The sequence below is a fragment of the Pleurodeles waltl genome, chromosome 7 (assembly GCF_031143425.1).
Source record: "Pleurodeles waltl isolate 20211129_DDA chromosome 7, aPleWal1.hap1.20221129, whole genome shotgun sequence".
Lineage (NCBI taxonomy): Eukaryota > Metazoa > Chordata > Amphibia > Caudata > Salamandridae > Pleurodeles > Pleurodeles waltl.
In genome coordinates, this window is record NC_090446.1 from 1438151784 (window position 1) to 1438164081 (window position 12298).

A 12298-nucleotide genomic window follows, 5' to 3' on the forward strand; every position below is an offset into this window, starting at 1 on the left:
GGGAGTCTACCTCAGGCCCCCAAGTGTGGGACACTCCTTTTGTTCCTGGTACAAGTCTTCCCTGGTGGGTCCACTGGCTCCTTGCAATTCTGCCAAGTCAGACAAATCTTGCAGGGGTTGAGTCCCTACCTCAGAGATAAGATTCTTTCCCTCAGAGTTAGATTCCTTCTGCGCCTCTGATAGCCTTTCTCTTGCTTCTGGAGGATTGACCCATTGCTCCTGGGTCCAAGTATCCAGCAATTTCCTGTTTTGCAAACTATGACCTGGTCACAGCACATACCCACTCAAGGAGGTGCAGCATCTGCCCACGTTCCTTTCTACCTCTGACTATTTGGTTGCTTCAAGATCATTTCTCAATAGACACTCTACTGGGAGAGCAGTAGACACAACTACCTTCTTAGGGTCTGTCACACCTTCCATATCAAGCTCACTATTGCCATGGGATAGGGTTTGGCTCTGTTGTCTGTATCAGTCACCTGGTGAAATACACCAGGTACGATCCACTCTAGAGAAGCCAGGTTTGTCCATTACCACAGTCACGCTGGCTCCTGACTCTCAACCTCAGTCCTATTGATTTTAGCTCTCTACCTGTACTTCTCAATGCCTGGAGGTCGGAAAGCCAGTGCTGCAACTTCCACCCCAACCATGGACACTAAGGTTACCTCTGTGTACCCTGTCCCTATCTCTGGGACAACTTCCACCCCCACATCTACATTAGCAAACCCCCAAGACTACCCACCAGTGGGGGGGCTTCTTTGAGCAGACAAGAGCTCTTCTTTTGTGCCCTGGCTGAAAACAGTCAAAACACTTCCCTGCCTTTGAAGGGTCAAATAACTTTCCTGCCTTTGCCCCTGATAACCTCTCCCCTTGGAAGTGGAATGTCTTGTTTCCCCCTCCTTGTGGAAGTGTTTGTGGCTCTTCAGAAGACTCTTTTGCTTTTGTATCTTGGTTACACAGGGCTTTCCCCTGGAAGGGGACCTGTCCTCCTTTCTTCTGTGGATGCCCTGGTTCTCATCCACTCATCTGCTATTTCGCCCAGTTCTCTAAAGCTAGATGGCTTAGAGTGAACCAGATACCAGTGTAACTTATCTGAGGAACAATTACTCAAAGATGTGCTCCTCCATGACTAAATTGTATAGCCCCTCATAGGTACTTACCTTGTTACCCAGCCCTCCAGTGCCTTAACTGAGGTATCTACAAAGTCTACCCATGATTGGGCTCTGTCTTTCTGGGAGTAATAGTGAGCAGGTGTTAAAAGAAGGCACACCATTTATTAAAATGGGCCTCTATGTACTTTGCAGGACTAGTGCCAACATTTTTTAAGGTAGTCCTGCAAAGTACTGCCCCTACCCTGCGCTATGGTGTGCTGTATGTTAAATACGTCGCACACATGGTGGTGGTAGGCGGCGCTAAGGGGTGCTAGAAAAATGGCAGTGCATCCACTTTTCTTAAATATGCTCCTTAGATTTTTGGTCGAGGTTTACCTTTGTGAATCAGCCCCCTAGTCTCTAAATTGGGTAGAGAACAAGTATCTAGGGAAGTGGGACAACAAGCTACCGACAATAAGACTGTCGTGACTGGTGGGTTTATGGTGTAGTTGAAAATTCAGCTGTAGGAGGGAATTCTAATATTGGATTAATTGATGTCAGTGCACACAGAGATACATTTCTATGCACAAATGAAGTCCCCTCACCATTATTAGATTCTCTTGTGAGCTCTCCGTCAACCCCGGCATGTAGGTACATGGTCAGGCAGGCTCTGAGACCTAGGCTTGAGGTTAATGACTGACAGGTCACAGATGGATTAACCGGCAGGTAAATGCACAAACAGGAAAACTTCAATCAAATTCCAAAGATATGCAGGAACACCACAATGGTCCCTTGAGATTGGCCCCAATAAAACACACATGGCCAGAGGGACAAGTGTATTCCCAAAAACAGAATAAAGTTTGATGCCACATGTATTTTGGAACACTTAGCCAATCAAGGCACAGAACATGCAGTGACCAGGTGCCCCCAGGCCTAATATCTGGAAACATATTCACTGGCCCATATTGTGACCACGTCAAGTCGAGATCATATGGATTCCCTACCTAGAATTGTATTTGCGACTCCATGACACCTGTTTGCATTTTTACCAAGAATGGCATGTTTTTTTATGATACTCAGATAAAGTGTATAAAAACCTGCTTCAAACTGATGTACATTGAGAGACAGTCCTCAGACCCTGGTTCTGTAACTGATCTCCCGGCAGTAATGTTTAATTAAAAGTTCCATGGCATCCCTACATTTTGGGTCACACAATTTTTTTTAAACAAAAATTCAGTCAGTAGTTTAGAACAATAAGGAACATGAATTCAATTAATTAAAGGAAACTAGTCCAAAGTAATAGTAAAAAACTATTTTGCCCTAGGACAATTTAACGGAATTTTTATTGCCTCACTTAAATGCTAAGATGTGATAATAAACACAAGTACTGTATCGTACCAGTGCGCACCAGCTGTTGGAAAGTGATTTATTATTAAGGGCAGGTAGGAACCTATATTTAGGAATAAGGCCACAATCACAAATACGTTCCAGTCAAGGTCTCAGCTAATTCATCCTTACTCAACCCTTGGTATCTTGGCCCACGAGCAGCAGGGTTACCTTAGGAGAGAGATGTGTAAAGCATTTAATATCAACAAAACAGTAAATAAGAAAGACACAACACAAAATAAAAATCCAGCACCAATTTATAAAAATAGGAAATATTTTTTAACTTTAAAATTACACCAAATAACAAAAATCAAATATGGGGGGGCAGAGATATGAATTTTTAAATAATTAAATAAAAATGTGTGTTTTCTAAAAAGCACCAACAGTAGCCATCTGGACATGCCCAACTGGAACAAAGTCAAAATTTGAGGCCGACTATGATGGAGTCCAAGTCAGAGGCAGTGAGCATTAGGACTCAGGCAAAATATTACCTTCGGGATTAAGGTCTGATTTAGAGTTTTGTGGGTGGGCTTACTCTGTCAAAAATGTGACAGATATCCCATCCACCATATTACCATTCCATTATATTCTATGAACATTGAAACCTCGCAGATAGGATACCCATCACATTTGTGTGGGGGTAACCCGTTAGCCAAACTCTAAATCAAAACCGTAGTCTTTTTTTTGGAACTTGCTCTTTCAGCGTCGAGTAGGTCTCCTCCTCAGGGCACCTTATGGTTCGATGAGGGTGTCTTGGCACAAAGCAATGTCCTGGTTAACTTTTGGAGGTCTTGTCGAAGGTGAAAAGCTCTGGAGCGTCAATAGGAAGAAAAAAAACTCATTCTGGGTCGTGAATCGCTGGCTTTTGTTTGGTTTGGTGCTCCAAACTTCTTTATCTTCTTAAATAAGGTCAGTTTGGGGTCTTGCAGTGTCCACAAACTTGATCCAAGTTGCCAGAAGCTCTGAGTTGCTCCTTTTGAGTTGGGACTAGAATTCCCATAATGCTTCTGTCCAAAGCCTTCAAATTCCACTGGCTGCTGGTCAGCTGGGCATTTCTTGATTTCTTGCAGGACGTGATGCAGGGAAGATAGCTTATTTGTACCTGTTGCTTACAGGGAGCCCAACCCTGAATCTTTAGAAGCAAGGCAAAGTCATTTTTGTGGTGAAGCTCAGAGTGACCAGCATGTGCATACCTTTAGAGTAAAATCCATCTTGGTGCAGGCCAGGGCGCATCTGGGCAGTCTTTCTTCATATGATTTATCCCAGTGGGGATTTGAGTTGCTGGGCAGCTCTACCTCTTTTATCCAGGTTTCTGAGCTGGCAAGCAGGGGGGCACCTTCTGTGATTACAACAATTTCAATCTCAGAAAGCACTGTTTCTTAAAAAGTTGGAGAAAATCTCTCCTGGAGGTTGAGGTCTGTCTAAGCTCACCCACAGGTGTGGCTAACTTTTCCCTACACTCCCCTTCCAGCCCCTCACCTAATTTAATTACAAGGTGCCCATCTGCCTGGGAGCCCTTGTAATTAGGGGCCAGATGTACAAAGCGTTTTGCATGCCGCAAACAGCGAAATTTGCTGTTTGCGCCATGCAAAACGTGCATTGCGATGCTCATTCCCATTTTGCGAGTCGGTAACCTGGTTACCGACTCGCAAAATGGGAATGCGACTCGCAAATAGGAAGCGGTGTTCCCCTTCCTATTTGCGATTCGCATTGCGATGCGGAATTGCTTTGTGACCGCGGTCGCAAAGCAATTCGCAGTTAGCACCCATGTGAAGTGGGTGCTAACACATTCGTAAAAGGGAAGGGGTCCCCAGGGGACCCCTTCCCCTTTGTGAATGGCTCTGAAAATATTTTTTCAGAGCAGGCAGTGGTCCTATGGACCACTGCCTACTCTGGAAAAACTAAAGAAAATAGTTTCATTTTCTCGAGTGTATTGCAATTCGTTTCCCTTTAAGGAAAACGGGCTGCAATACAAAAAAAAAAAAACTGCTTTATTAAAAAAGCAGTCACAGACATGGTGGTCTGCTGTCTCCAGCAGGCCACCATCCCTGTGAGTGCAGGGAATAGCAAGAGGGTCGCAAATTGCGACCCACCTCATTAATATTAATAAGGTGGGTCTTTGCGACCCCCTTGCGATTCGCAGATGGTGTCAGGGACACCATCCTGCATATGGGTTTGCGACTTGCAAATTGTAAGTCGTTCAGACTCGCAATTTGCGATTTTCAAACCCATTTTTACCTACATCTGGCCCTAGGTGCAGTAAATGGGTAGGTCTGGTTTCTGTCCCAAGTGTCTTTCGCTCCTTTGAAAACCATGTTAGCTACCCAGCCCACTTCCTGCTCTGGCATCTGCTGCTGCAGTTTTCCTTCCACCAGGTGTTTCCTTTGTCTCAGCCCAGGCCACATCACACCTCATTAAGGTAGCTTGGTGCAGCCTGTGAAAGGCTGACCAATATGCAAAAGCTACTACAGGGCTGATTTTAAGTATCTTTAAGAAAGCATTCTAAAACTCTTTCCCTCTAATAGTTATAATAAATGTAACATTGGCATGTTGTTGGATTTATTCTAAGTATTAGCTTGATACATTGAATGGCATTTTTATCTCACTCCTATCAAAAGGAAGGCATTATTATTTAAAAAAAAGCTTTCCTATGGAGCCTTTCCATAGCCATAATGCACTACAATAGGGAAAATGAAATTGACAGTTCTTACCTCACCTGGACGTATAAAAAAATGTCTATAATGTCCATGTTTATCATGATTGTTTATTTCAGAATGTTAAAATCCATAACACATTATACTTTAAAATGCAATATGAAAAGCAATGCAATATAAATGTGTTGAAATGAAGAATAAAACAACAAAGAGCAGCCATAGCGTCAAAATATCACACAGTAAACATAGGTGACGCCTATAGGAACAGAGACAAGAATCAGAATTCTAACAGCAAAATGAACAAAGAGAACCCTTGACAATTTTAAAACAAGCCAATAAAAGTACCATTGAATTACACCATAAAAACAAGGCAATAAAAAATCCAGAATGGCCAAGTGAAAGACTACAATGCTGCATTCCAAGTATACAATGAAGCCAGGTGGCATGCAAAAACGTATTCATGCAACCACAATCACCTCTCTTGTGGCAAAACTTAAAATACGTAGCACAGATGCATATCGCCTAAAACCAAAGAAATTACTCTTTGGTTTTAGCCAACGATTATGTGGACTAACATACACAGAATAGAAAAAGTCAAAAATTATGGATTTTCTTTCAGAGTATTGAAAAAGGGGCACTTGCTTGAACTGCAAAACTTCTCACCTCACTTCACACAGAAATGTTTTGCCTGGATGACCCCATTCCTCCATTTTACATAGAGATGTAATGGGGTAGAACCAGGTAGAGTGTCAGAAAACAGTTCATATACAGGACTGATCCCTGTGTTCAGAAATAAATCTGTAAAACTCCCTGCCTCAACACATTTGGGTCCCTCAGCAACAGATGCCCTTTTATATGATCTTCTATCAACTTATGGAGGACTGACTTAGCTGAGCTGGGTGAATCCCAAAGAGAAGACAAACCCATTTCATACATGGGAAGACTTGATGTATAGAAGCCAGGAGATCTTCTCACACCCTGTGGATGTTAGCAGTGCCTTAATTGTAATGGTTTGGTTTCCAGTTAATCTACAGACCAGTGTCTGCCAGTACAAGATGGGTCTGGACAAAATGAAAAGAGGAATTGGATACAAATCCAAGTCCAAAAGCTGAGGAAGATGAGGGGCACTCTACTGGAGTTTGACAAAACTCTGCACAAACATTATTCTACTTTATAAAGCTCAGTACAGCCAGCATATCCCCTTTTTCTGTACTGTAAATGACAGCATTTTGCTTTAAAATTATATCTATCAACCACCGAAGCAAGATAGCTAGTATAGGACCTCCTATGCATTTTAGACACAACCCCAGAGTGCGCTCTTACTAATGTGCATTGATCAGCTCATTTTATGATTTGGACACACTCTCAGATTAACAAACCCCTGTATTTACTCAAGTGGAAAACCCTGCACCATAATGTAAGCCATGGCAGATTTACAAGGGTTAAACGCCATAAATATAGTTTTATTGATAATAAACTCAAAGCCCGGTGCACTGCAAAAAAGTTAAGAAGTGATCTACTGTTGCCTGCGGACCTCACAGAGTTATAGATATTGGAAGCATGCTGCAGCCCCAGCTGCTGCCACCTCACAGACAGGTTTCTACCCTCCTGTTGCTCAAGCAGCTCGAGACCAAGAAGGCAGAACAAAGCATTTCCCTTGGGAGAAGGGTGTTACACCCTCTCCCTTTGGAAATAGGTGTTACTGGCATGGGAGGGGTAGCCTCCCAGAGCCTCTGGAAATGCTTTGAAGGGCACAGATGGTGCCCTCCGTGCATTATCCAGTCTACACCGGTTCAGGGACCCCCAGTCCCTGCTCTAGCATGAAACTGGACAAAGGAAAGGAGAGTGACCACTCCCCTGTCCATCACCACACCAAGGGTGTTGCCCAGAGCTCCTCCAGAGTGTCCCTGGGTCTTGATATCTTGGATTCCAAGGTGGTGGGGCACTCTAGGAGCATCTGAGTGGCCAGTGCCAGCAGCTTACATCAGAGCCCTCCCCTAATAGGTGCTTACATGTATAGCTAACCAATCCCCCTTTCCAGGCTATTTAGGGTCTCTCCTCTGGGTGTTTCCTCAGATTCGGATTGCAAGACTCCAGCAGGAATCCTCTGCATGATTTACTTCACCTTCTACCAACTTTCTTCATGCACCGTGCAGCTCCGGCCCCCAGCACTCTATCCTGCGATGCACAGCTTTCTGAATCGTTCTCCAGCAGCGGGGGATCCCTTTGTGTAGTACTGCATGGCCTCCTTTTGCACCTTCTTTGTCCCCATGCTGTGGGACTCCTGTGCGTGCTGCCTGGTCTTCTGAGGTATCTCTGAGTTGCTGAGAACCCCCTCTGTCTCCCCCTCCTGGGTAGAGACCACCAGGTCCCTCCTGGTCCCAGGCAGCACCATTTTCCACTAACTCCGTGCTTTGCGTGTGCCAAAGCTTGTTGGCGGAATCCAGCAATGCAAACCAGACTGCAATCATCCATCCAGCGTGGGACATTATCTGCACCAACTAGGAACCTGCATCCGTCTTCTTGGGTGCAGTACTGACTGTTCTTCTTCACCGGTGGTTCTTCTTTTGCACCTTCATCCAGGTTAGCAGGGGCTCCTGTTCTTCCTGGACTCTTGAGTGCTTCTTGGACTTGATCCCCTTCTTCCACCGGTCTTCAGGTCCAGGAATCCATTGTTGGTGTCTTGCAGTCTTGTCTGGTTCTTGCAAAATCTTATATCACATGTTCTTGTTTGTTTCAGGAAACGTATTGTGATTTACTCCTGCTTTCCTTGACTCTGTGGTGGGTTCTATTACTTACCATTGGTGTTTTCTGACACTCCCAGTCCCCTTATACACTTTCACATTCCACTATTTTAGTATGCGGTTTGTGTTCCCCCTAGGCCCATTACTATCTATTGTGATTTTCATTATTTGCACTGTTTTCTAACTGTTTTACTGCTATTACTGCATTCTTGTGTATATACTGTGTATATTACTTAGCTCCTAAGGGAGTATAGTCTCTAAGGTATTTTGGGCATTTGTGTCACCAAAATTAAGTACCTTTATTTTTGTAACACTGAGTATTTTCTTTCATGTGAGTAAGTACTGTGTGACTACAGTGGTATTGCATGAGCTTTGCATGACTCCTACTTAGGCCTTGGCTGCTCGCCCACACTACCCCTAGAGAGCCTGGCTTCTAGACAATGACTACATTTCTCTAATAAGGGATAACTGGACCTTATATAAGGTGCAAGTACCTTTGGTACCCACTACTTACAAGGCCAGCCTCCTACATATGTTATGTATAATGTTTTAGAAGTATTATTTTATATAATAATTTCATGGTTTTACTATATGTAACAGACTGTATTTTATCTGAAAGTAAACGTGTGTTCTCCTTAACTTGGCTGGAGTGAAGGCCACGTATATTTTAGTTAACTTTCAACCTGCAGTTTACTCTTTGAACGTTTTCTTTCCCAGTTGTAGGTGTTAGGATAAGAATCAATGGAGTCCATTGTGCATGAAAGATAAGAAAGCCTGAGACAAGCAGTGCATGGATGAGAGGCATATCTTGGAAGTTGGCAGATGTAACTCTTTTGAAATCACTGGAAACAGGAGTGCACCAAGGTCGTACATGCAAGGCTTCTGAAGTTGTAGATCCTAATTAAATTAATTGGAGGGACTTTTTTTTTCAAATGAGAAGTTCCGAAATGTGATGTTAATACCCGTGGAGAAACAAAGGCTCTCTCTGCCCCTAGTTCAGAGCAGACCTTTCTGAGGTACAGACCTCATACTTTCTATGTGGCTTTATGCCTTCCCACCTCTCTTGAAGAGAATCCTCGACTGAAATTATGTTGCTAACCTTTCTCAGATAGTCTTTTAATATTAGGAAAATAGAGGAACTGGATTCAATGGTTAGGCAGGATAACTTAATTTCAGAATACAGACATCAAGTACTTATCCTGATTTTCTGAATTGTTGCTATTGAAGTTTTGCTCTTTTATATGTTGGCTAAATTTACTATTGTATAATGTCCTAACTCTCTATTGATGGTATTGTATCTTTATAATATGATTTAGAGGCTCACTTATATAACCTTGGATTTGAGTCTGTAGTAAAGTCTGTTGAAACTTTAATTGGACTCTGACATACAACATGTGACCATTGACTTGCACTGAAATTAAATTTTAATGACTGGGTAAAATTACCTATGCAATCTTTGGAACAGAGGAGAAAAGACCCATCGGACCCTAGATGAGAAGATGGGGCCCAGGGTCCCTCAGATGGTAGCGAACAAGGATGGCTCTCTTTCCAAATTGAGAAGAACCGGAATTACACTCTAGAACAGTCTGTTGCCAGAGCCCAAGCCCTAGTATCCATGCCCAGAGTTGGAGAATTGGTGAAGTCGCAGAGGGTTGGAGAAGAGTTGTACTAGAAGCGGAACAGTGAGCATTAGTAGGGTTGTGGAGTGCAGCAGTTTGCACTTAGTTTGGGTGACTGTGAAAATGGATTGTGTTGAGTGGAGTTGTTTGCATGTTGTGTGAGTGTGGTGATTTAAAGAGATGCTGAAATGGTTATCGGGTCCGACGTGGCCTAAGATTCCGTAATAGTTTAAAAGGTATAGAAGACACTGTCTGCTGAGTGATTGTGTTTGTTGTGAAACCTCGTCAATGGCACAGTTAAATTAGGGACTCACTTTGCATGAGTATGAGACAAATAGGTATAGTGGATCTTAATGTGCAGATAGAAACTGTACTGATTTAGATGTTACTCCGCAGGTCAAGGTCTCATCGGAAGTTATTGTGAACTTTCTTGTGTGATTGAAACTGTTTATTCTTTAGTGAAGCAGACAAAGGTTATTGTATTGTATTTTTGAATGCGTGCAATGTTTCAGAGTAAGTGGGTGTGCAGATTGTAAAGAAGGGGGAACTGCTGCGATGAGTGAGATTTACATCACAGTGTGTTGTGCTGGTATAGGTCAGTTAGCGTGGTGCTTGTCTGCTATTGGTGGGCAACGTCATAAGGTATTAAGCTGCGTTTGATGGTTGGTTAGGGGCAAACAACTGTGGATGGGGCATCATTTTAATCGAACTGGTTTAAAACATGAAATGCTTTAAAATTATTCAAGCTGTGTTTAGAGGAAATGTTCATATTCCTGGTAAGGAGGGAGAAATAGCACTGCCAGAAAGTACTCCAGGTCACCATATGACGATTAATATAGGGCCTCATACATGTGTTTCGGTTGCTCAATGGTTGCTCAACTGGTATCCACAAAGGATAGTCTACTGAGATTCACACAATATGGCACATTTAATTTGAGAATTATTGAAAATTTGAAGAGAGTGTTACATGAAATGAAGCCACCTCCCAGACCTGCACAATGTGAAGCAGATAATGCTTGGGAGCCTGCTGCACATGCGAGAGATGAAGAAAGACATCAGGGCAGAGTGAAGAAAGCTATGTGTACCTATGCAGATGCTAGATGGGATGCTGAGCAGAGAAACTGGAGAACTGCACGCATGCATGCATAGGGCCACTTTGTAAATATAGTGCAGTGTTTTTCTCCTTTCAACCCCACATTAGTGTAAAAAAAATTACACTACTGTGGCATTGAAAGGGTGCAAGTGCTCCATTAATCTGGCTCTAAATTTCAGAATTCGGACATTAGTTGCTTTTCTTTGTTTTCTGCGATGTTGCTATTGAAGTTTTGATCTTTCATATGTTGCTTTGATTTAATATTCTAAGATGTCTTAACTCTCCATTGGTGATATTGTATCTTTATACTATGGTTTAAACACTCACTTATATAACTTTGGCTTTGAGTCTGTAATAAAACATGTTGAAACTTTAATTAGACTCTGAGATTTCATTTGTGACCATTGAGTTGCACTGAAATTGAATTTGGATGACATGGTAAAATGTTCCCTTCACCCTTCCGAATAGAGAAGAAAAGACCCATATCACCCCAGAAAAAAAGATAGGGCCCCAGGCTCCATTAATACCTTGGCATATACTCTTAATATAGCCTGATAATCCATTAGCAATAATACGTTTAGTAACATTTATTCATTATGGCTTGATTTTTTTAAAGTAGTATGAGAAACTGGGTTATTTGTGGAGGAGGGGAAAGTAACAAACACAGTCCTCATCATGGTGAATAACAAAAAGTAATTAAATTAACCTGTGCTTAAACCTCTAGTAGCATTGCATAAAGGGAATCAGGTTCAACGTAGAGACAATTGTAAAGTATATATTCAGTACTCAAAGAGCAATGAAGTGAAAACACAACACAAGGAAAATCCATATTACACATTAGCTCTAAGGGAAGTATGACTGGCTTTGTGCCAAGGTACCAGAGCTTAAGTACAGTTTAATTTAGTGAATTTTGTCGTTCATTCTGACAAGGAATTTGGCTATTGCTTGAGTAAAGTTTCACCCCCGTCCGCAACCAACACCCTAATTTCTCACACTACTTGTTCCCAAACAAAGGCTATCAATTTGTAAATGTAATAAAGTATTCCAATCTTATCCTATAGGAGAGGTGGACACACAGTGGTAAACAACGGGATTGGAATTGGAATTGGAGTTTTTCACTACCAGGGCATGTAAACCTTAAAAATACATGTCCAACGTTTTAAATAGAATGCACCCTGCTCTTTGGTCTGTTTAGGGCCTACCATAGCAGAGAGGCATGTGTATTAAAAAAGTTTTAGGTCTGGCAAATTGTTTACCTTTCCAGGTTAAAATTGCAGTTCGCACCTGTCTACAGGCTGCAATGGAAGGCTTGACATATTTTTTATAAGGCTATTTGAGCTGGTGGCACAATAGTTGCTGCAGGCCCACTGGTAGCATTTAATGTACAGGCCTTGGCTAAATGTTGTACCAGTCTACTTTATAAGTAAAATAATTGTGCCAAATTGAGAGTAAGCCCATTGTACCATATTTAAAGGTGAGAGAACATGCATTTTAGAACTGGTTAGCAGTGGTAAACTTCACAGAATCCTAAAAACCATCAGAAATGGTTCAGAAAAGAGGCAGAGTGAAGACAAAACAGTTGGAGTCGACACTACATAGAGGGCCAACTCCAAACACTCAGCGTGGGAGAGAATACAACCCTCTCCACTGAGCCATTGAGCTCATTATGTAACATGGGTTTGTGGAGGGGTTCACTTGCTCCTCTTCTTCACCA

General features: G+C 42.4%; 1 protein-coding gene across 2 annotated transcripts in view; it reads right to left on the reverse strand.

The window, feature by feature from the left end:
- LOC138246454 (putative methyltransferase DDB_G0268948) overlaps positions 1–12298 on the reverse strand; it is a 398361-nt gene that overhangs the window by 126778 nt on the left and 259285 nt on the right. The gene's annotated exons all lie outside the window — the stretch shown is intronic.